Here is a 21,829-nt window from a genome sequence, read left to right as displayed (position 1 = left end):
CCCAAAAGGTTCTCAGACCTCTCCAAAAGTTCTTGATTCACAAGTCCTAATGGACTAGCAAAACAGACAGAAGCGGTCAACAAGATCAAGGAAAAATGTCTCTCACTGCCAAAGATGTGTCTCCCCACCACAGATGGGCATCTTACAATCTATTCAGACGCCTCTGACAAATATTGGGGTGGCATTCTCACACAGAATCAAAGGATTGGACAGAAGAAATTTGCAGATATGCTGCAGGAAGATTTCATGATGCAGAACTAAATTACCCTTGATCCATCCACCAGAAGGAAATTCTATCCACCAAAAATCGTTTCGAGAATGTTCGACTGTTTGTTCTTGCATGGAATTCACACTAAAGACCGATCTCAATAATTTCATGGGATTTCACTCTTTAAAAAATGTGCGAAAAATCGACAATGGTCGACTTCTCGAGTGGGCGGGATGGTTTACCTACTATTGGAAGTTCAAATGTGAACATGTCAAAGGCAAAAATAATTGTGTTGCTGACATGCATTGAAAACCTAAGCTCTTGTTATATTGAATATTAAGAAAGAATATATTAGAATTAGAAAAGTGGGAATAATTTGACAAAAGTGAAAATAATTGGAATAAAGGACTTTTGGAAGCCTTAGGATTCTATGGTTGAGAACTCTCTCAATGAATGTAGGGAAAGATATATCCTAGTGGAACCTATTTCTCTATATTTTGACTTCTTACAATGTTTAAGAGATCCGACTTTAATAATGTTTAAGAGATCCAACTTTAATAACATTTAAGAGATCCGACTTTAATAACGTTTTGGTGTCATTTAGACCAAAGCTCCATCATTTATTGTTGCTACTTCATCCTCACAGAGTGTGTGAAGGGATGATTTGACTTTCTCTCCCTTTTATAGGAGGGTCAATGGGAACTCATCCTTAGTATACCTAAGGGGAGTGAGAGTAAAAAAATTGAAGAAAAAGGTAATAATAGAGATCCATATTATTTCCTATGCAGCTATCTCCTTTTCTTAGAAGAGCAAGAAAATAGAGAGATATATTGATTTATTGCAAACTTTTTTGTCAAGACCAAAATGACTATATCTTTGGGCAAATTTCCATAAGGTTTCCTTATGAAAGGATGTAAATGAATAGCTTGATGGAAGACTCTAAAATAGTTTTTCTCACTTCAAAGTCTCGGAGGATGACAACGAGGAAGAATTTGATATACAGATGATGAAAGTGACACAGAGAGGAAAACAGAGAGGAAAAGTATTCCTAAGGTTTAATCAACAAGCTTGGTCAGTACTAGCTTTTTGAAGGTGAAGATATGAATGCAAATTAGAGCTATAGTAAGCATCACCACAAAAGATTTTTAGGAGAAGTTGGGATAGCTTAAGGCTAGAACATATAAAAATAGATTATGGATCACTGAAAATAACTCTGTGGAAAGGCAATCATATGTGTATGGATAGCTTTAGAATGACCTTTGAAAATACCTTTGTCATCAATGAACTTCAAAATAATAACTAAAATTAACTCTTAGGACCTACAACTCCATCAAGATCTACCATATAATATGAAATAAAAACACTTATCACTGAAGACCAGGAGGATCACATCCAAAAAGTGTCAAAATAAAAATATATACATCAAGAATGTACCTGTTTAACAATAACACTATCCCTAAAATAGCAGAGAACAATATCTCCTTCACAAACAATAATCAAGTCAAATTTTTGAAATAAAAACACTTATCACTGAAGACCAGGAGGATCACATCCAAAAAGTGTCAAAATAAAAATATATACATCAAGAATGTACCTGTTTAACAATAACACTATCCCTCAAATAGCAGAGAACAATATCTCCTTCACAAACAATAATCAAGTCAAATTTAGGAATTTTGGGAAAAAATCATGTTTTTGGCACAATTTTGAGAATGGGTTGAGTTTAATTTAAAGAAGGAAGTCTAAGATTTTAGGCCCTCAAAAGTGACAAGCTAGAGCATAGTGTTACATACTAGTGCAAACATACTAGTGCACAACATCCACACTTGAAGATGAACTCTTAAAATTATTTTCCATTCATAGTGTCTCTAGGCTAGAATCAAAGCTTTGAATTAGGTACATAAATCATAGTTGCGCTTTATGTCCACTACTAGACTTTCATAGAGCCACTTTATAGAGATCCACAAAATGTTGCAACAACATAACCTATTTTTCCAAATGAAAAACTTGAAAATTATGAGGGAAGAAATAGCTTCAAGTTCTATAGCTTAAGTGAGGAGAGTTCACAATGGGCCTAATAAAACTCTTTTTGAGAGGGCTCACAAGTCATTCACTAAATACAAAAGAGTTTACAAGCTTATATGATAGCTCCAACAAGTGAGGAAACCAATAGTTTCAAGTTCTATAACATAAAGCATGATTGGTATGCCTAATAAAACCCTTGGCCAAAGGGCTCATTTTTTATTCAAGAAACATGAAAGAAAGGTGTGCCGAAAGACAACTAGAAGGAAAGAATGAAAACTTAAAGTGGGGCTCAAACTTGAGGTTAAGGGAAAAGAACAACTTGAGGTTGATTTGAACTTTTCAAAGTCTCAAATTTAAGGGGCGAGAGCCCGTTCTTCCAAAGAAATCATAAAAATTGACACCAAAATTTGAATTTTCAATGATACGTTTGAAAACAGTCGTCGTGAACCTCAAATTAGCGTGTATCATTCACACTACCTACATCAGTCCTTGATTCATTAGTCAAGCTTAGTTTTTCTAGCCTCAAATACTAATTCATGCTAAGGTGATCTTGTGGAGGAAGCTTAAGCACTTAATAGCTCTCTCTCCCTCTCTAATTGAAAGAGCTCTCTCTCTCTCCTTCTCTCTCTCTCTCTCTCTCTCTCTCTCTCTCTCTCACACACACACACACACACACACACACACACACACACACTTAATAGCTCTCTCTCCCTCTCTAATTGAAAGAGCTCTCTCTCTCTCCTTCTCTCTCTCTCTCTCTCTCTCTCTCTCTCTCTCTCTCTCTCTCACACACACACACACACACACACACACACACCCACAAAGCCATATCTTTTGTGGTAGCTAGAGTTGAAGAGAGGAAGCAAAATTTGAGGTCGAGTTGAGCTTTTCAAAGGCTCAAATTTAAGGGGTGAGCACCTTATTTGTAAGATTCCTCCCCAACCTTCGAGGCATACAGGAGTAAGAATCTCCCTTTCTGATCTTATAATTATTCCCTCTCTAAAATAAAAGAAAGTTTCTGTTTAAAAAAGGAAGACCCTTTTCCTAGAATACTTCTCAGGAGTCACGCCTATTTTAAGGATTCAGAACAATGAGTTCAGAAGTGAAAATTGGTGTTTTGGATACCAAGGTTTTGGTTTTCATTCGAGTACGGCCCAAAAGAAGTTCTTTATCTATTGGGGAGTTTAAGAAGTTATCCCCCAGATATTGTGAGCCTTATATCTGAATTCAATGAAAGTAGGTGACTTAGCCTACAAGCTTCTTTTATCTCTTCATCTCAAAATTCTTAATGCCTTCTATAGAAAAATGTGTCAAACCCAAATCATGGAAAGACGGTAAAACTTCAGTGGCAAGTTACCGTTGGCTTCTAAGTTACGCTAGCTCCTTCCTTTATATAAGTCGTAACTTTTACTTGTCGCTCACAGTAATCTTACTTCCATCGATCTCCTTTCTTTCTTAATCTCCTTCATGGCTTGGCAACAAGAACTAGTTTTATCCATAATGATTCCTCACCTTCAAGACGCAAGTGAATCTGTGAAGAAGGATTTTATAGAGCAGTATGAGCGCTCACTTTTCCCTCACTTGGGAACTTCTGTAGCGCAAACCAAATGGCGGACCTATCAAAACATAACTAGGGTAACACCCTGGGGTCAGCAGCACTTTCGTAACAATGTCCGCTTGGCCATGGTTATTGAAGCTTTGGGTTTGGGTCCCCGATACTACTGCGTCATGAGATCAAGGCATCCTGGGTTTTCTGAGCGGGTCTTCTTACTGGCGTGTTTTCTTCCTCATGAGAAGATATGCCTTTACCCCGTTTTTGGCTTGCCTCTTAGAGGTCCTTTTGTTAGAACACCTCATACCACTGAGATAGGCGCAGCAATAACCCACAGAATCATTCCCATAGATGAGTTACCTTATACTTGTGCAGCTTGTGAGGACTGCTTTTGTGACCATATGATGGACGGGCTTATGGAAGTGTAAAGAGTTCCTCTATCTTTACTGTATAAGTTCCGAGAATGAATAAAGTTTAAATCTTGTTCGTATTTTGAATCTTGCTCTCTTTAAGACTTATCTTGGTGCTTAATCTTGATTAAATTTTTTTTCTAAGTCTCATATTCGTGAATCTTGCGAAATTATCACAAGTTGCGAGATGAGGACATCTCGCGTTTTTTAAGTGGGGTAGAATGTAAGATTCCTCCCCCAACCCCTTTTTGATGTCTAGTATCTTCTCCTGTAATCAACCCTCTTCAGAAATATAAAGACCCTGTTGCTAACTATTTTAGCCTAGAGAGAGAAAAATTATTCTAGAGAGAGAATATTCAGATTTTGAATATTTTTGGATAGAAAAATATCTCTTATAATTCAGATGAGTTCCCCTGAAACAGAAATTCAAAAAGAATTTTCCAATGTGCAATTGGAATTAATTGGAAATAGGTATAAAGAACCTTAGTCTAAGGGTCTAGATTTTCAGAAATCTTTAGACTATGGTCCAATTAAGGTTCCTATGGACCAATAGCATCAATCCATGTGTAGGGAGGAGATAAATCCAACTTGTAAAAAGAAAATACCCAAAAATGAGTAAATGCTCACATGAGGTGAAGAGTTGAAAATGTACAAGGTTTATTAGTAAAAAATTATGAGCAATATTAAAAGTATGACATATGTAAGGAAGAGGAGTTCTTTAAAGGAGGTGCATATTTCACATAAGATGAAGAGTTGAAAATGTACAAGGTTTATTAGTAAAAAATTATGAGCAATATTAAAAGTATGACATATGTAAGGAAGAGGAGTTCTTTAAAGGAGGTGCATATTTCACATAAGATGAAGAGTTGAAAATGTACAAGGTTTATTAGTAAAAAATTATGAGCAATATTAAAAGTATGACATATGTAAGGAAGAGGAGTTCTTTAAAGGAGGTGCATATTTCACATAAGATGAAGAGTTGAAAATGTACAAGGTTTATTAGTAAAAAATTATGAGCAATATTAAAAGTATGACATATGTAAGGAAGGGGAGTTCTTTAAAGGAGGTGCATATTTCACATAAGATGAAGAGTTGAAAATGTACAAGGTTTATTAGTAAAAAACTATGAGCAATATTAAAAATATGACATATGTAAGGAAGGGGAGTTCTTTAAAGGAGGTGCATATTTCACATGCTTGAATGAGTTTTAAACTCATAAAAATTGAGATATTTCATCTCTCCTCTCTCCTCATTCAAGTCTAGTTCCAAAAAGTTAGCTTAACTGACCTAAAAATGGTCAAATATTGACCAAACTGATTTAGAAAATTCTAGAATCAGTTTGTTTGGTTAGGAGCTCAATTTTCCTATAAATAGAAGCCTCACCCTTGTTGAAAAATATATAGTGTTTATGCATCGTTACTCTACTCCACCTAAGCCAAGAACTGTGAATTCATTTAATAATTCACTAGTTTTTGGAGCTTCCCTCTTTCTTCAATCCCCATTAGTGGCTCCATCAACATACTTAACCAATTGATTGGTTGGGGGCCTCTACCGTGAACAAAGAATCAAGCAATTTGTAAGGTAATTAGTGAATATTGCTCTTTTCTATAATTTCTCAATGTTTCTCTCTTCTCAACCCCTCTCAAGCTTGAGAAGCTTAATTGGTATGGTTTTTTAAATGCTATTAAAGTTAATTGGTGAATAGTAGTGAAGAGTTACATAATTTAATAAATGCTATTGAAGTTAATTTCCATTTATGTTTAAATTCTAATGGTTTTTATGTAATTTCTCTCTCTCACTCAAGAAATAGTCATACTCATGACCCATTCTCAATCCAAATGAAGCTTTTCATAAAGCTTTTCCTTAATCCAAGATTAAGCTATGCTTGAGGCCAAATTAATGGTTTTTTTTTTCTATGCTTTTAGTTTATGCATATTGATGATTCAATCCATTATGGCTTGATGATCCAATTAGAGACCATTCTAATTATTTTCTTAATGATAAGCTTTATCCCTTAGAAAAATTGAGATTTATCAGTCATAGCAGCGGAGCTATGGCAAAATTTTTATAAAAATTACGCATAAAATAATTTCATTCAAAGCATGAGCGCTCACTTTTTCCTCACTTGGGAACTTCTGTAGCGCAGACCAAATGGCGGACCTATCAAGACATAACTAGGGTAACACCCTGGGGTCAGCAACATTTTCGTAATAATGTCCGCTTGGCCATGGTTATTGAAGCTTTGGGTTTGGGTCCCCGGTACTACTGTGTCATGAGATCACGGCATCTTGGGTTTTCTGAGCGGGTCTTCTTACTGGCGTGTTTTCTTCCTCACACTGTGAGATCCCCCTGTTCCCACCGAGCAACGGATTCGGGTACTAGCAGCAGAAGTAGCACTTCTCGCACGGGACAGGGGTCCCACATTCGGGGCCTCGTCCACGGATATCCGGACAAGAGACTAATCCGTCGGTTTTTCCAAAACCGAACCCGGAAAAAACTTCCCTTACCCGGAAAGCACGGGCGATTCCACCAGGATAATTTTTTTACTCTAACGTAGTCAAGATCATTACTGATCACGCTGATCCAACTGCACCTATAAAGATACTCGGTCGGATCAAGGAAGAAACTTGCACTTGGATCATTGGGATCAACGCTTTTTTCCCCATCAAGAGGCACAGCCGTTGATTCCTATCCATAGAACAATTACTATCCGGGACTTACTTCATCTATCGTAATAACAGAATTTGAGTCTCGGTTTACGGATCCATCAGTCCAGCCTAACCCCATCCGATCCCATGGGTTAGCCAACCGCCCAACCACTGTAGTGATGGGATCCAATTTGGAATTTGGTAAGGTTTTGTCCCGGGTACCAAGGAAAAGAGTTCCAAGGCCCCCTAGCCGGAATTTCATGCAAACATAAAACTAGCCATACCACTTACACACCCAATATGAAAATTGCCTTTTTCTTAGCATCAGCTAACTTTAAAACAATCCTTTAATGAAACCATAGTACCACTGATCACAATCTCCCAATTTATCCAGTTGATTCATAATTTCCCATCATTCCTTCATCAGAGTATCTATGGCATCATTGGCAACTAGAACGCTCACCACCTGTCCACACAGAGGCCGTTTCCATAGTTCCTAGCCCATAATACTCGGCAATATAATCACTTATCAAGATGGACTCTCGTTGAAGATCAGCAAGATCAACCAACAGATCCATATAAAAGAGCCATGGACTCATCCGTTGAGGACCAGCAAGGTCAGTCAACCAGATCCATGCCCGGTTTCACAAAACAACTCTTACTCCTTGTTCCAATATCTTCCTCGACGCACGCGTGGGTATCCTAGGCGACCCAGAGCCCGAGCACCGTATGGTCAGCACCCTCTAGGATCCTTCGCAGGTGACCTAGCGCTTCACTCATAGGCCGCTTCCTTGGTCCCTCATCCACCGTACCGGAAGCTCACCATTTTAATCGAACCGAGGCTGGTCAAGACCTCGGCCGACCTTGCTACGCGAGACGTCCTCCATTGACTCTCCGTCAGCAGTTGCAACTTTATCAGTTAGGTCTCCACGACCTTAATCACAAGACGGTCAAAATGCTTTCCCAGCATTCTTGACATAAAACAGCCATTTACAAACAGCATTTACAAACAGTTTACAAATACAATTTCTATATTAACTCTAATTTTTCCACATTATCCCTCATATAATCCACATTACTTATTCCTCGTTCCATTTATATGTGTACTCATCCAATCACATCATTTTCCATCTCTTCACTTCATATTCCTTCACATCACATATCATATATTCACATCCATACATCCACATCCACATCCACATTCACATCCATACATCCACATCTACATGCTTACCTCCATTTTCACATCCTCATTTATACATCCACATCCCATATCCACATTCATACATACACATCCATATCCACATCCATACATCCACATCCACATCTACATCCACATTCACATATATCCACATCCACATTCCCATTCACATCTATACATACACATCTACATCCACATACATACATACATCCACATCCACGTTCCACGTTCACATCTATACAACCACATCTACATCCACATACATACATACATCCATATCCACATTCCACATTCACTTCTATACAACCACGTCTACATCCACATTCACATCTATGCATATGCATCTTCATGCATACATCCATTTTCACATGCATACATCCACACTCCCATCTCCACATCCACACATCCACATACATACATCCATTTTCACATTCCCATTCATATAACCCCATATGCCTTCATATCTAATCTTTTATATCACATCCATTCTCACCCTATCACAACCCATATACATCTTATCTCATCTCATACACTTCTTATCTCATCCCATACACATCTTATCACATCTTAACTCATCTTATATGCATCTTATCATATCTTATCACTTCCCATATCTTTTATGCATACTTCTATGCATGAAATTTAATTATGCTAAAAGTAACACTTTTATAATAAAATAATCATCTCTTATGCATACCTCTATGCATGAAATTCAATTATGCTAAAAGTAACACTTTTATAATAAAATATTCATCTCTTATGCATACCTCTATGCATGAATTTTAATTATTGTAAAAGTAACACTTTTATAATAAAATATTCATCTCTTATGCATACCTCTATGCATGAAATTCAATTATGCTAAAAGTAACACTTTTGATATAAAAATTTATCCATTATGCATACTTCTATGCATGAAAATAAAAATGATAAAAGTAACACTTTTGATATAAAAATTTATCCATTATGCATACTTCTATGCATGTAAATAAAAATGATAAAAGTAACACTTTTGATATAAAAATTTATCTATTATGCATACTTCTATGCATGTAAATAAAAATGATAAAAGTAACACTTTTGATATAAAAATTTATCCATTATGCATACTTCTATGCATGTAAATAAAAATGATAAAAGTAACACTTTTGATATAAAAACTTATTCTTTATGCATAATATAAAAATTTAATTTCTCCATGATTATAATGAATTCTTTCAATTAGTCTAGGATGATAATTCCTAGAATATGGTAGGAAGTCCTCTTTTTATGCTTTGAATGAAATTATTTTATGCGTAATTTTTATAAAAATTTTGCCATAGCTCCGCTGCTATGACTGATAAATCTCAATTTTTCTAAGGGATAAAGCTTATCATTAAGAAAATAATTAGAATGGTCTCTAATTGGATCATCAATCCATAATGGATTGAATCATCAATATGCATAAACTAAAAGCATAGAAAAAAAAACCATTAATTTGGCCTCAAGCATAGCTTAATCTTGGATTAAGGAAAAGCTTTATGAAAAGCTTCATTTGGATTGAGAATGGGTCATGAGTATGACTATTTCTTGAGTGAGAGAGAGAAATTACATAAAAACCATTAGAATTTAAACATAAATGGAAATTAACTTCAATAGCATTTATTAAATTATGTAACTCTTCACTACTATTCACCAATTAACTTTAATAGCATTTAAAAAACCATACCAATTAAGCTTCTCAAGCTTGAGAGGGGTTGAGAAGAGAGAAACATTGAGAAATTATAGAAAAGAGCAATATTCACTAATTACCTTACAAATTGCTTGATTCTTTGTTCACGGTAGAGGCCCCCAACCAATCAATTGGTTAAGTATGTTGATGGAGCCACTAATGGGGATTGAAGAAAGAGGGAAGCTCCAAAAACTAGTGAATTATTAAATGAATTCACAGTTCTTGGCTTAGGTGGAGTAGAGTAACGATGCATAAACACTATATATTTTTCAACAAGGGTGAGGCTTCTATTTATAGGAAAATTGAGCTCCTAACCAAACAAACTGATTCTAGAATTTTCTAAATCAGTTTGGTCAATATTTGACCATTTTTAGGTCAGTTAAGCTAACTTTTTGGAACTAGACTTGAATGAGGAGAGAGGAGAGATGAAATATCTCAATTTTTATGAGTTTAAAACTCATTCAAGCATGTGAAATATGCACCTCCTTTAAAGAACTCCCCTTCCTTACATATGTCATATTTTTAATATTGCTCATAGTTTTTTACTAATAAACCTTGTACATTTTCAACTCTTCATCTTATGTGAAATATGCACCTCCTTTAAAGAACTCCCCTTCCTTACATATGTCATACTTTTAATATTGCTCATAATTTTTTACTAATAAACCTTGTACATTTTCAACTCTTCATCTTATGTGAAATATGCACCTCCTTTAAAGAACTCCTCTTCCTTACATATGTCATACTTTTAATATTGCTCATAATTTTTTACTAATAAACCTTGTACATTTTCAACTCTTCATCTTATGTGAAATATGCACCTCCTTTAAAGAACTCCTCTTCCTTACATATGTCATACTTTTAATATTGCTCATAATTTTTTACTAATAAACCTTGTACATTTTCAACTCTTCACCTCATGTGAGCATTTACTCATTTTTGGGTATTTTCTTTTTACAAGTTGGATTTATCTCCTCCCTACACATGGATTGATGCTATTGGTCCATAGGAACCTTAATTGGACCATAGTCTAAAGATTTCTGAAAATCTAGACCCTTAGACTAAGGTTCTTTATACCTATTTCCAATTAATTCCAATTGCACATTGGAAAATTCTTTTTGAATTTCTGTTTCAGGGGAACTCATCTGAATTATAAGAGATATTTTTCTATCCAAAAATATTCAAAATCTGAATATTCTCTCTCTAGAATAATTTTTCTCTCTCTAGGCTAAAATAGTTAGCAACAGGGTCTTTATATTTCTGAAGAGGGTTGATTACAGGGGAAGATACTAGACATCAAAAAGGGGTTGGGGGAGGAATCTTACATTCTACCCCACTTAAAAAACGCGAGATGTCCTCATCTCGCAACTTGTGATAATTTCGCAAGATTCACGAATATGAGACTTAGAAAAAAAATTTAATCAAGATTAAGCACCAAGATAAGTCTTAAAGAGAGCAAGATTCAAAATACGAACAAGATTTAAACTTTATTCATTCTCGGAACTTATACAGTAAAGATAGAGGAACTCTTTACACTTCCATAAGCCCGTCCATCATATGGTCACAAAAGCAGTCCTCACAAGCTGCACAAGTATAAGGTAACTCATCTATGGGAATGATTCTGTGGGTTATTGCTGCGCCTATCTCAGTGGTATGAGGTGTTCTAACCAAAGGACCTCTAAGAGGCAAGCCAAAAACGGGGTAAAGGCATATCTTCTCATGAGGAAGAAAACACGCCAGTAAGAAGACCCGCTCAGAAAACCCAGGATGCCTTGATCTCATGACGCAGTAGTATCGGGGACCCAAACCCAAAGCTTCAATAACCATGGCCAAGCGGACATTGTTACGAAAGTGCTGCTGACCCCAGGGTGTTACCCTAGTTATGTTTTGATAGGTCCGCCATTTGGTTTGCGCTACAGAAGTTCCCAAGTGAGGGAAAAGTGAGCGCTCATACTGCTCTATAAAATCCTTCTTCACAGATTCACTTGCGTCTTGAAGGTGAGGAATCATTATGGATAAAACTAGTTCTTGTTGCCAAGCCATGAAGGAGATTAAGAAAGAAAGGAGATCGATGGAAGTAAGATTACTGTGAGCGACAAGTAAAAGTTACGACTTATATAAAGGAAGGAGCTAGCGTAACTTAGAAGCCAACGGTAACTTGCCACTGAAGTTTTACCGTCTTTCCATGATTTGGGTTTGACACATTTTTCTATAGAAGGCATTAAGAATTTTGAGATGAAGAGATAAAAGAAGCTTGTAGGCTAAGTCACCTACTTTCATTGAATTCAGATATAAGGCTCACAATATCTGGGGGATAACTTCTTAAACTCCCCAATAGATAAAGAACTTCTTTTGGGCCGTACTCGAATGAAAACCAAAACCTTGGTATCCAAAACACCAATTTTCACTTCTGAACTCATTGTTCTGAATCCTTAAAATAGGCGTGACTCCTGAGAAGTATTCTAGGAAAAGGGTCTTCCTTTTTTAAACAGAAACTTTCTTTTATTTTAGAGAGGGAATAATTATAAGATCAGAAAGGGAGATTCTTACTCCTGTATGCCTCGAAGGTTGGGGAGGAATCTTACATTCTATCCCACTTAAAAAGTGCGAGATGTCCTCATCTCGCAAGGTAGAGGACAGCTCTTTTTCTTAAGATCCAATTTTATTCTGGGGTTCCTTATATTCTGGTCAACCCAACAGAACACTAGGATAAATATCCCTTATATAGAACTCATCATTAAATAACAATTCATTCAGATTATATCATTCATATCTTTAACATGATAATGGTCCATTAGACCGAAAAGTTTCCTTCGGAACATTCCTCCACGGAAATTCAGTCAAGCAAGTCCTCAATTTGACATCCCTTAACTTGATCTACCGATCAAGTATTAACAGCAGCAATCTGACAGCACAACCCACTAATCTCATAGTGATTTGCTAAATTCATTATCATCATTCTAGTTATGAATATCATCACAGGGACTCGTCCCATTCCCCCTCATTGTGGTTTCATTATATTTCAACTAATTTTTAAAAATCATCATTTTTCAATCAGAATCCAAATCAATTCATCCATTCTCAAAACAGAATTAAAAATCATATCAATCACATTCGAAATCATCATCTAGATAGCATTAACGCTTATAATTTCAAGTCTTAGATTTACTCGTATATACTGTCAGTAAAGAGCTGCAGTTATACTCTCGGTATATACGGATAGTCACGGCCCTTGGAATTATAAGGTAAATACCATCATGTCTAGGCCTCAAGCAAGCCAAGGATTCTATATAATTGCGGTACTTCCATCTGAAGACCCAATTACCAAATTACGAATTTCAATTTGAATATCAAATGGTATGAATTATATCACACAATTACAACCTTTTTGTGTTTCTTGATAAATTTTTGACCTATTTGTCTTCTCAATTGATCTTTATTAACCAAATGCTCTGATACCAACTGTGAGATCCCCCTGTTCCCACCGAGCAACGGATTCGGGTACTAGCAGCAGAAGTAGCACTTCTCGCACGGGACAGGGGTCCCACATTCGGGGCCTCGTCCACGGATATCCGGACAAGAGACTAATCCGTCGGTTTTTCCAAAACCGAACCCGGAAAAAACTTCCCTTACCCGGAAAGCACGGGCGATTCCACCAGGATAATTTTTTTACTCTAACGTAGTCAAGATCATTACTGATCACGCTGATCCAACTGCACCTATAAAGATACTCGGTCGGATCAAGGAAGAAACTTGCACTTGGATCATTGGGATCAACGCTTTTTTCCCCATCAAGAGGCACAGCCGTTGATTCCTATCCATAGAACAATTACTATCCGGGACTTACTTCATCTATCGTAATAACAGAATTTGAGTCTCGGTTTACGGATCCATCAGTCCAGCCTAACCCCATCCGATCCCATGGGTTAGCCAACCGCCGAACCACTGTAGTGATGGGATCCAATTTGGAATTTGGTAAGGTTTTGTCCCGGGTACCAAGGAAAAGAGTTCCAAGGCCCCCTAGCCGGAATTTCATGCAAACATAAAACTAGCCATACCACTTACACACCCAATATGAAAATTGCCTTTTTCTTAGCATCAGCTAACTTTAAAACAATCCTTTAATGAAACCATAGTACCACTGATCACAATCTCCCAATTTATCCAGTTGATTCATAATTTCCCATCATTCCTTCATCAGAGTATCTATGGCATCATTGGCAACTAGAACGCTCACCACCTGTCCACACAGAGGCCGTTTCCATAGTTCCTAGCCCATAATACTCGGCAATATAATCACTTATCAAGATGGACTCTCGTTGAAGATCAGCAAGATCAACCAACAGATCCATATAAAAGAGCCATGGACTCATCCGTTGAGGACCAGCAAGGTCAGTCAACCAGATCCATGCCCGGTTTCACAAAACAACTCTTACTCCTTGTTCCAATATCTTCCTCGACGCACGCGTGGGTATCCTAGGCGACCCAGAGCCCGAGCACCGTATGGTCAGCACCCTCTAGGATCCTTCGCAGGTGACCTAGCGCTTCACTCATAGGCCGCTTCCTTGGTCCCTCATCCACCGTACCGGAAGCTCACCATTTTAATCGAACCGAGGCTGGTCAAGACCTCGGCCGACCTTGCTACGCGAGACGTCCTCCATTGACTCTCCGTCAGCAGTTGCAACTTTATCAGTTAGGTCTCCACGACCTTAATCACAAGACGGTCAAAATGCTTTCCCAGCATTCTTGACATAAAACAGCCATTTACAAACAGCATTTACAAACAGTTTACAAATACAATTTCTATATTAACTCTAATTTTTCCACATTATCCCTCATATAATCCACATTACTTATTCCTCGTTCCATTTATATGTGTACTCATCCAATCACATCATTTTCCATCTCTTCACTTCATATTCCTTCACATCACATATCATATATTCACATCCATACATCCACATCCACATCCACATTCACATCCATACATCCACATCTACATGCTTACCTCCATTTTCACATCCTCATTTATACATCCACATCCCATATCCACATTCATACATACACATCCATATCCACATCCATACATCCACATCCACATCTACATCCACATTCACATATATCCACATCCACATTCCCATTCACATCTATACATACACATCTACATCCACATACATACATACATCCACATCCACGTTCCACGTTCACATCTATACAACCACATCTACATCCACATACATACATACATCCATATCCACATTCCACATTCACTTCTATACAACCACGTCTACATCCACATTCACATCTATGCATATGCATCTTCATGCATACATCCATTTTCACATGCATACATCCACACTCCCATCTCCACATCCACACATCCACATACATACATCCATTTTCACATTCCCATTCATATAACCCCATATGCCTTCATATCTAATCTTTTATATCACATCCATTCTCACCCTATCACAACCCATATACATCTTATCTCATCTCATACACTTCTTATCTCATCCCATACACATCTTATCACATCTTAACTCATCTTATATGCATCTTATCATATCTTATCACTTCCCATATCTTTTATGCATACTTCTATGCATGAAATTTAATTATGCTAAAAGTAACACTTTTATAATAAAATAATCATCTCTTATGCATACCTCTATGCATGAAATTCAATTATGCTAAAAGTAACACTTTTATAATAAAATATTCATCTCTTATGCATACCTCTATGCATGAATTTTAATTATTGTAAAAGTAACACTTTTATAATAAAATATTCATCTCTTATGCATACCTCTATGCATGAAATTCAATTATGCTAAAAGTAACACTTTTGATATAAAAATTTATCCATTATGCATACTTCTATGCATGAAAATAAAAATGATAAAAGTAACACTTTTGATATAAAAATTTATCCATTATGCATACTTCTATGCATGTAAATAAAAATGATAAAAGTAACACTTTTGATATAAAAATTTATCTATTATGCATACTTCTATGCATGTAAATAAAAATGATAAAAGTAACACTTTTGATATAAAAATTTATCCATTATGCATACTTCTATGCATGTAAATAAAAATGATAAAAGTAACACTTTTGATATAAAAACTTATTCTTTATGCATAATATAAAAATTTAATTTCTCCATGATTATAATGAATTCTTTCAATTAGTCTAGGATGATAATTCCTAGAATATGGTAGGAAGTCCTCTTTTTATGCTTTGAATGAAATTATTTTATGCGTAATTTTTATAAAAATTTTGCCATAGCTCCGCTGCTATGACTGATAAATCTCAATTTTTCTAAGGGATAAAGCTTATCATTAAGAAAATAATTAGAATGGTCTCTAATTGGATCATCAATCCATAATGGATTGAATCATCAATATGCATAAACTAAAAGCATAGAAAAAAAAACCATTAATTTGGCCTCAAGCATAGCTTAATCTTGGATTAAGGAAAAGCTTTATGAAAAGCTTCATTTGGATTGAGAATGGGTCATGAGTATGACTATTTCTTGAGTGAGAGAGAGAAATTACATAAAAACCATTAGAATTTAAACATAAATGGAAATTAACTTCAATAGCATTTATTAAATTATGTAACTCTTCACTACTATTCACCAATTAACTTTAATAGCATTTAAAAAACCATACCAATTAAGCTTCTCAAGCTTGAGAGGGGTTGAGAAGAGAGAAACATTGAGAAATTATAGAAAAGAGCAATATTCACTAATTACCTTACAAATTGCTTGATTCTTTGTTCACGGTAGAGGCCCCCAACCAATCAATTGGTTAAGTATGTTGATGGAGCCACTAATGGGGATTGAAGAAAGAGGGAAGCTCCAAAAACTAGTGAATTATTAAATGAATTCACAGTTCTTGGCTTAGGTGGAGTAGAGTAACGATGCATAAACACTATATATTTTTCAACAAGGGTGAGGCTTCTATTTATAGGAAAATTGAGCTCCTAACCAAACAAACTGATTCTAGAATTTTCTAAATCAGTTTGGTCAATATTTGACCATTTTTAGGTCAGTTAAGCTAACTTTTTGGAACTAGACTTGAATGAGGAGAGAGGAGAGATGAAATATCTCAATTTTTATGAGTTTAAAACTCATTCAAGCATGTGAAATATGCACCTCCTTTAAAGAACTCCCCTTCCTTACATATGTCATATTTTTAATATTGCTCATAGTTTTTTACTAATAAACCTTGTACATTTTCAACTCTTCATCTTATGTGAAATATGCACCTCCTTTAAAGAACTCCCCTTCCTTACATATGTCATACTTTTAATATTGCTCATAATTTTTTACTAATAAACCTTGTACATTTTCAACTCTTCATCTTATGTGAAATATGCACCTCCTTTAAAGAACTCCTCTTCCTTACATATGTCATACTTTTAATATTGCTCATAATTTTTTACTAATAAACCTTGTACATTTTCAACTCTTCATCTTATGTGAAATATGCACCTCCTTTAAAGAACTCCTCTTCCTTACATATGTCATACTTTTAATATTGCTCATAATTTTTTACTAATAAACCTTGTACATTTTCAACTCTTCACCTCATGTGAGCATTTACTCATTTTTGGGTATTTTCTTTTTACAAGTTGGATTTATCTCCTCCCTACACATGGATTGATGCTATTGGTCCATAGGAACCTTAATTGGACCATAGTCTAAAGATTTCTGAAAATCTAGACCCTTAGACTAAGGTTCTTTATACCTATTTCCAATTAATTCCAATTGCACATTGGAAAATTCTTTTTGAATTTCTGTTTCAGGGGAACTCATCTGAATTATAAGAGATATTTTTCTATCCAAAAATATTCAAAATCTGAATATTCTCTCTCTAGAATAATTTTTCTCTCTCTAGGCTAAAATAGTTAGCAACAGGGTCTTTATATTTCTGAAGAGGGTTGATTACAGGGGAAGATACTAGACATCAAAAAGGGGTTGGGGGAGGAATCTTACATTATTCCAAAGAAATCATAAAATATGATGGAAAAAAATAAATTTTGAACGATGCATTTGAAAACGTGTATCATTCACATGGTCCTTGATTCATTAGTCAAGCTGAAATTTTTAAGTATCAATCCCTAATACATGCTAAGGTGATCTTGTGGAGGAAGCTTAAACAAATAATAGCTCTCTCTCCTAGGGGGGTTCACCTCAAAAAATGTTAGCGTACCACGTGAGTTCAGTAGGATGGGTTTTTTAATTAGATACATTAAGAAAATTTAACAGGATTATATTAACAGGAGGGGTTTTTTTATTCAACTTTAGAAAAAAATCCGTTAGTTCATAAGTATAGAGGGGTTGTTTTATTGGGGGTAAAATTTTAGTTAAGGGGTTTTTTAAATACCTCTTGAATGGGCGTGATACCTAGGGTATTCTGGTAGTGCACCCCTCGAGTCTCTCTCCCTCTCTAATTGAAAGAGCTCTCTCTCTCTCTCTCTCTCTCTCTATCTATCTATCTATCTATCTATCTATCTCTCCCTCTCTCTCTTACACACACACACACACACACACTGAGCCATATATTTTGTGGTAGCTAAAGGTGAAGAGAAGAAGATATCAGATATGCTCTATGTATCTCAAATCAAGAGGAGATTATTGTCAATAGGGATGACATATCGTGAGCCATAGATTTTGTGGTAGCTAAAGGTGAGCCATAGATTTTGTGGTAGCTAAAGGTGAAGAGAAGAAGCTATCAGATATGCTCTATGTATCTCAAATCAAGAACTTACTATTAGTTTGGATGACAGATCTTGGGATTGAAGTACACTTCAAGAAAACTAAAGTAGAAATTATAGATGCTACTACAAAGATAACTGGAAAAAGGAGTAAGACACAATAACATGTTGCATTCCCAAGACACAATGTAGATAAGAGCACGATTAGCTTTTAGCAAGAGCTATTTTTGTTCACATCGGAATTGCAGTGTTGAAGAATATGTAAAACAAGGAAATTATTTGCTTGCATTTTTATAATTTCAAGAAATATGTGAGGCTTGCATGATGGGAAAGCAACAGCGCAAGGCATTTTTGTAAAAGAGTAGTAATTGAGCAAATACTCCTCTAGATCTGGTACATGATCTCTATGGGTAAGATATCTACTGATAGATTGGAGGGATTTTCTTACTTTATGTTATAAGTCAATGGTTAAAGCATTTTTGTAAAAGAGTAGTAATCGAGCAAATACTCCTCTAGATCTAGTACATGATCTCTATGGGTAAGATATCTACTGATAGATTGGAGGGATTTTCTTACTTTATGTTATAAGTCAATGGTTAAAGTATGAAGATGTGGGTTTAATTGCTTTGGGATAAAGGTGAAGCTTTTGGGTGGCAAGTTTAAATAGTGGCATAAGCTTGTGGAAGAATGAGATAGGAAATAAGGGAAAAATATTTTGTATAGATCAAGGAGGAAAATTCCTTTCAATGAAATGAGATAGGAAAGAAGGTTAAAAAGTTTTGTATAGATTGAGGTGGAGAATTTATTTCAACGGAATTCGATAGCTACTTACAAGGATAATTGCATCAAGCACCAACTCACCACCACCACCACTGCTCACACACCTCAACAAAACAATGATGTAGAACACAATAATTTGATCATTTTCATGTGGGGAGATGGCTCAATGCATGATAAAAGGGAAATGGTTACAAGGCACTTTTTGGGCACTAAGCACAATAGTTTACATCCTCAATTGGAGCTACACAAAAGGTGCTCAAGTATATCACACCACACAAGAGGACTACTTTGGTAAAGAAACCTTGAGAGCGCATGAGTGTACAAAATCATCAAATTGTACCTATATTAGAATTTTAAATTATCTTCATTGTCTATCTATTACATTGTCTATTGCACTTTGTTTTTCTATCCATCTTTATGTAGTTATATATTCTTATAAGATGTTTCCAGTTGTTGTGGTAGTTAGGGTCTGAAAAAAGGATTCAAGATGAAGAGTGTGTTGGTTTTCTGGTGCCACAACGTTGGAACTAAAATACCATATTACTCATTGATCTTTCCAATCACGCTACAAGTTCAAAGAAGAATAGAGCTATGGAGGTGAAATTTTTATGTTTTTTAAAATCCTATAGATTTGAATGTTATCTTTATTTAAAGGATTTAAGAAAATATTTTTTAAATGTATGTAACATTAACGCTTTTATAAATGTTTTAAGATTTTAAAATAATTTTTGAATTAAATAATTTTGATTATTGTAGCTGATTTTGAGTCAAATTTGCTATGAATTACTCATGTATATCGATAATTCATTGCATTGTAGGATACGCAAAGTAAGAAAAGATACATTCACCTTCAACTTGATACTTAGTAGTATGCACCTATCTATAAGAGAATAGAGGTTTCCTTGATGTAACAATTAATAATGAAAAAGAAAAGAGGTGCATACAAAAAGCATGTGGATTTTATGGGTAGAGGGATTAATATATTTTATTAATCCTCTATCAAAATGGCCCTCTCCATTTTTGGGATTAACCTCCTTTATCAAGTATGTATTTTATGGTCATGTATGTCTCTTAGGTTATATAATAACGTTTTGTAACCAAGCACATCATATTTATAAAATCAACCCAAACTATGTTATGACAAGTAAAGAAGTAATGATAACACAACTCTCAAAATCATTGATTAAGAAAGAGAAGAAATGTGAAAATTTACGGTGTAATGTAAACTATGGAATATTTTTATTTGCTTCTACCCATAGTCTTACAATGAGCCTAGTAAAATTGTATTATGGCTGGTATATGCTATTGATTAGAGCAAGAACATCTAGTATCAAAATATTTTTGGCTAATATTCAATGTAAATTCCTTAATTGTTGTTGTGATTGCATTACGCAGGGAGGCTCGTGTTTTCCTCCATTCTACAATGGGTGCATGCATCCGAGTCCCCTTTTCGAATGGCAAATGCCTTGTGTCAATCAACATGATCCGGGGGAAGCTTGGAACTATTGGTGGGATAAATGTGGAGGCCTTACTTGAAATTGGAGGAGAGTATGAGCCCATTTGTCCTTTACACTTGTATGCAGGGATTGGAGATGAGGCATATTTTATCCTGGAGCATTCATTGTCGTCTGTATATATTTCCAAATCAAAGAATTATTTTGAGACCCCAGAACAAGGCCCCTCAACTATATTTCCTCCCGGTTCTCGAAAGAGTACTCCAATGCAAGTGGCATTAACTTTGACTTTGACAATTTTTTGTTTTGCATTGTGCATTGAATTAGAGAGCATTGTGCTTTGCAGTGACTTGGACACTAAAGAGATAGAAGAAATCAATGTCCAGGAACATGGGTCATTGCAAGAGGAGGTAGAGGTCTCGCCTGTGGAAAAGTGCTTTCAACATTTGGAAGAGGAAGATGTTCAGTTTGATAGTGCGGTCTCTTGCTTTCAAATAATCCGCATGTTACCTCCCACTGATGTCTTGCACACTTTAATCCATGATTGTGATTACAAAGGCAAGGTAAAAGAGCTTCCCAAGGTGTACCCAGAGTTCAGTACGTACGAGCTTGAAGGTGGGAAAGGTATGGAAGGGATGGAGCAAAAATATGAGGGCAACATTTGGACAAAGCCACAAACGCAAACTAGGGCCAATAAAACTTTTGTTCTTAGGAAGAGCTTCTGTGGGGGAACCTTCCAGTGCATGAATGAGCACTGCTCCTTTAGGACACGTATAATCCACCAAACAAACTCCACTGGAATGGGCAGCTGATAAAATCTCCAAAATATGAAAATTTAGCAATTGGGAGCTTCGGGAACCTTGAGTGTTTTTTCTGCAAGCATGTGCCAATGTGTCTTAAAGAATGTCCTGCTTGTGTCTATTATTTTATGCCAAAAGAATCAATGCATAGTAGACTATTTATTCATTATGGCAAACATACACACATGGTTTCCAAGGGAATGTGTCGAGCATCGATACGAAATCTCAAGGCCTTTGTAGCACGTGCAGTGGGCATCGACCACAACGCTGGACCCAGAAAGGTACAAATGATTGTGGCAAGGGAGGT

Source organism: Cibotium barometz, chromosome 59, assembly GCF_041138505.1.
Source record: "Cibotium barometz isolate CiBa-2024 chromosome 59, ASM4113850v1, whole genome shotgun sequence".
Taxonomy (NCBI): Eukaryota; Viridiplantae; Streptophyta; class Polypodiopsida; order Cyatheales; family Cibotiaceae; genus Cibotium; species Cibotium barometz.
This window is presented reverse-complemented; position numbering follows the sequence as displayed.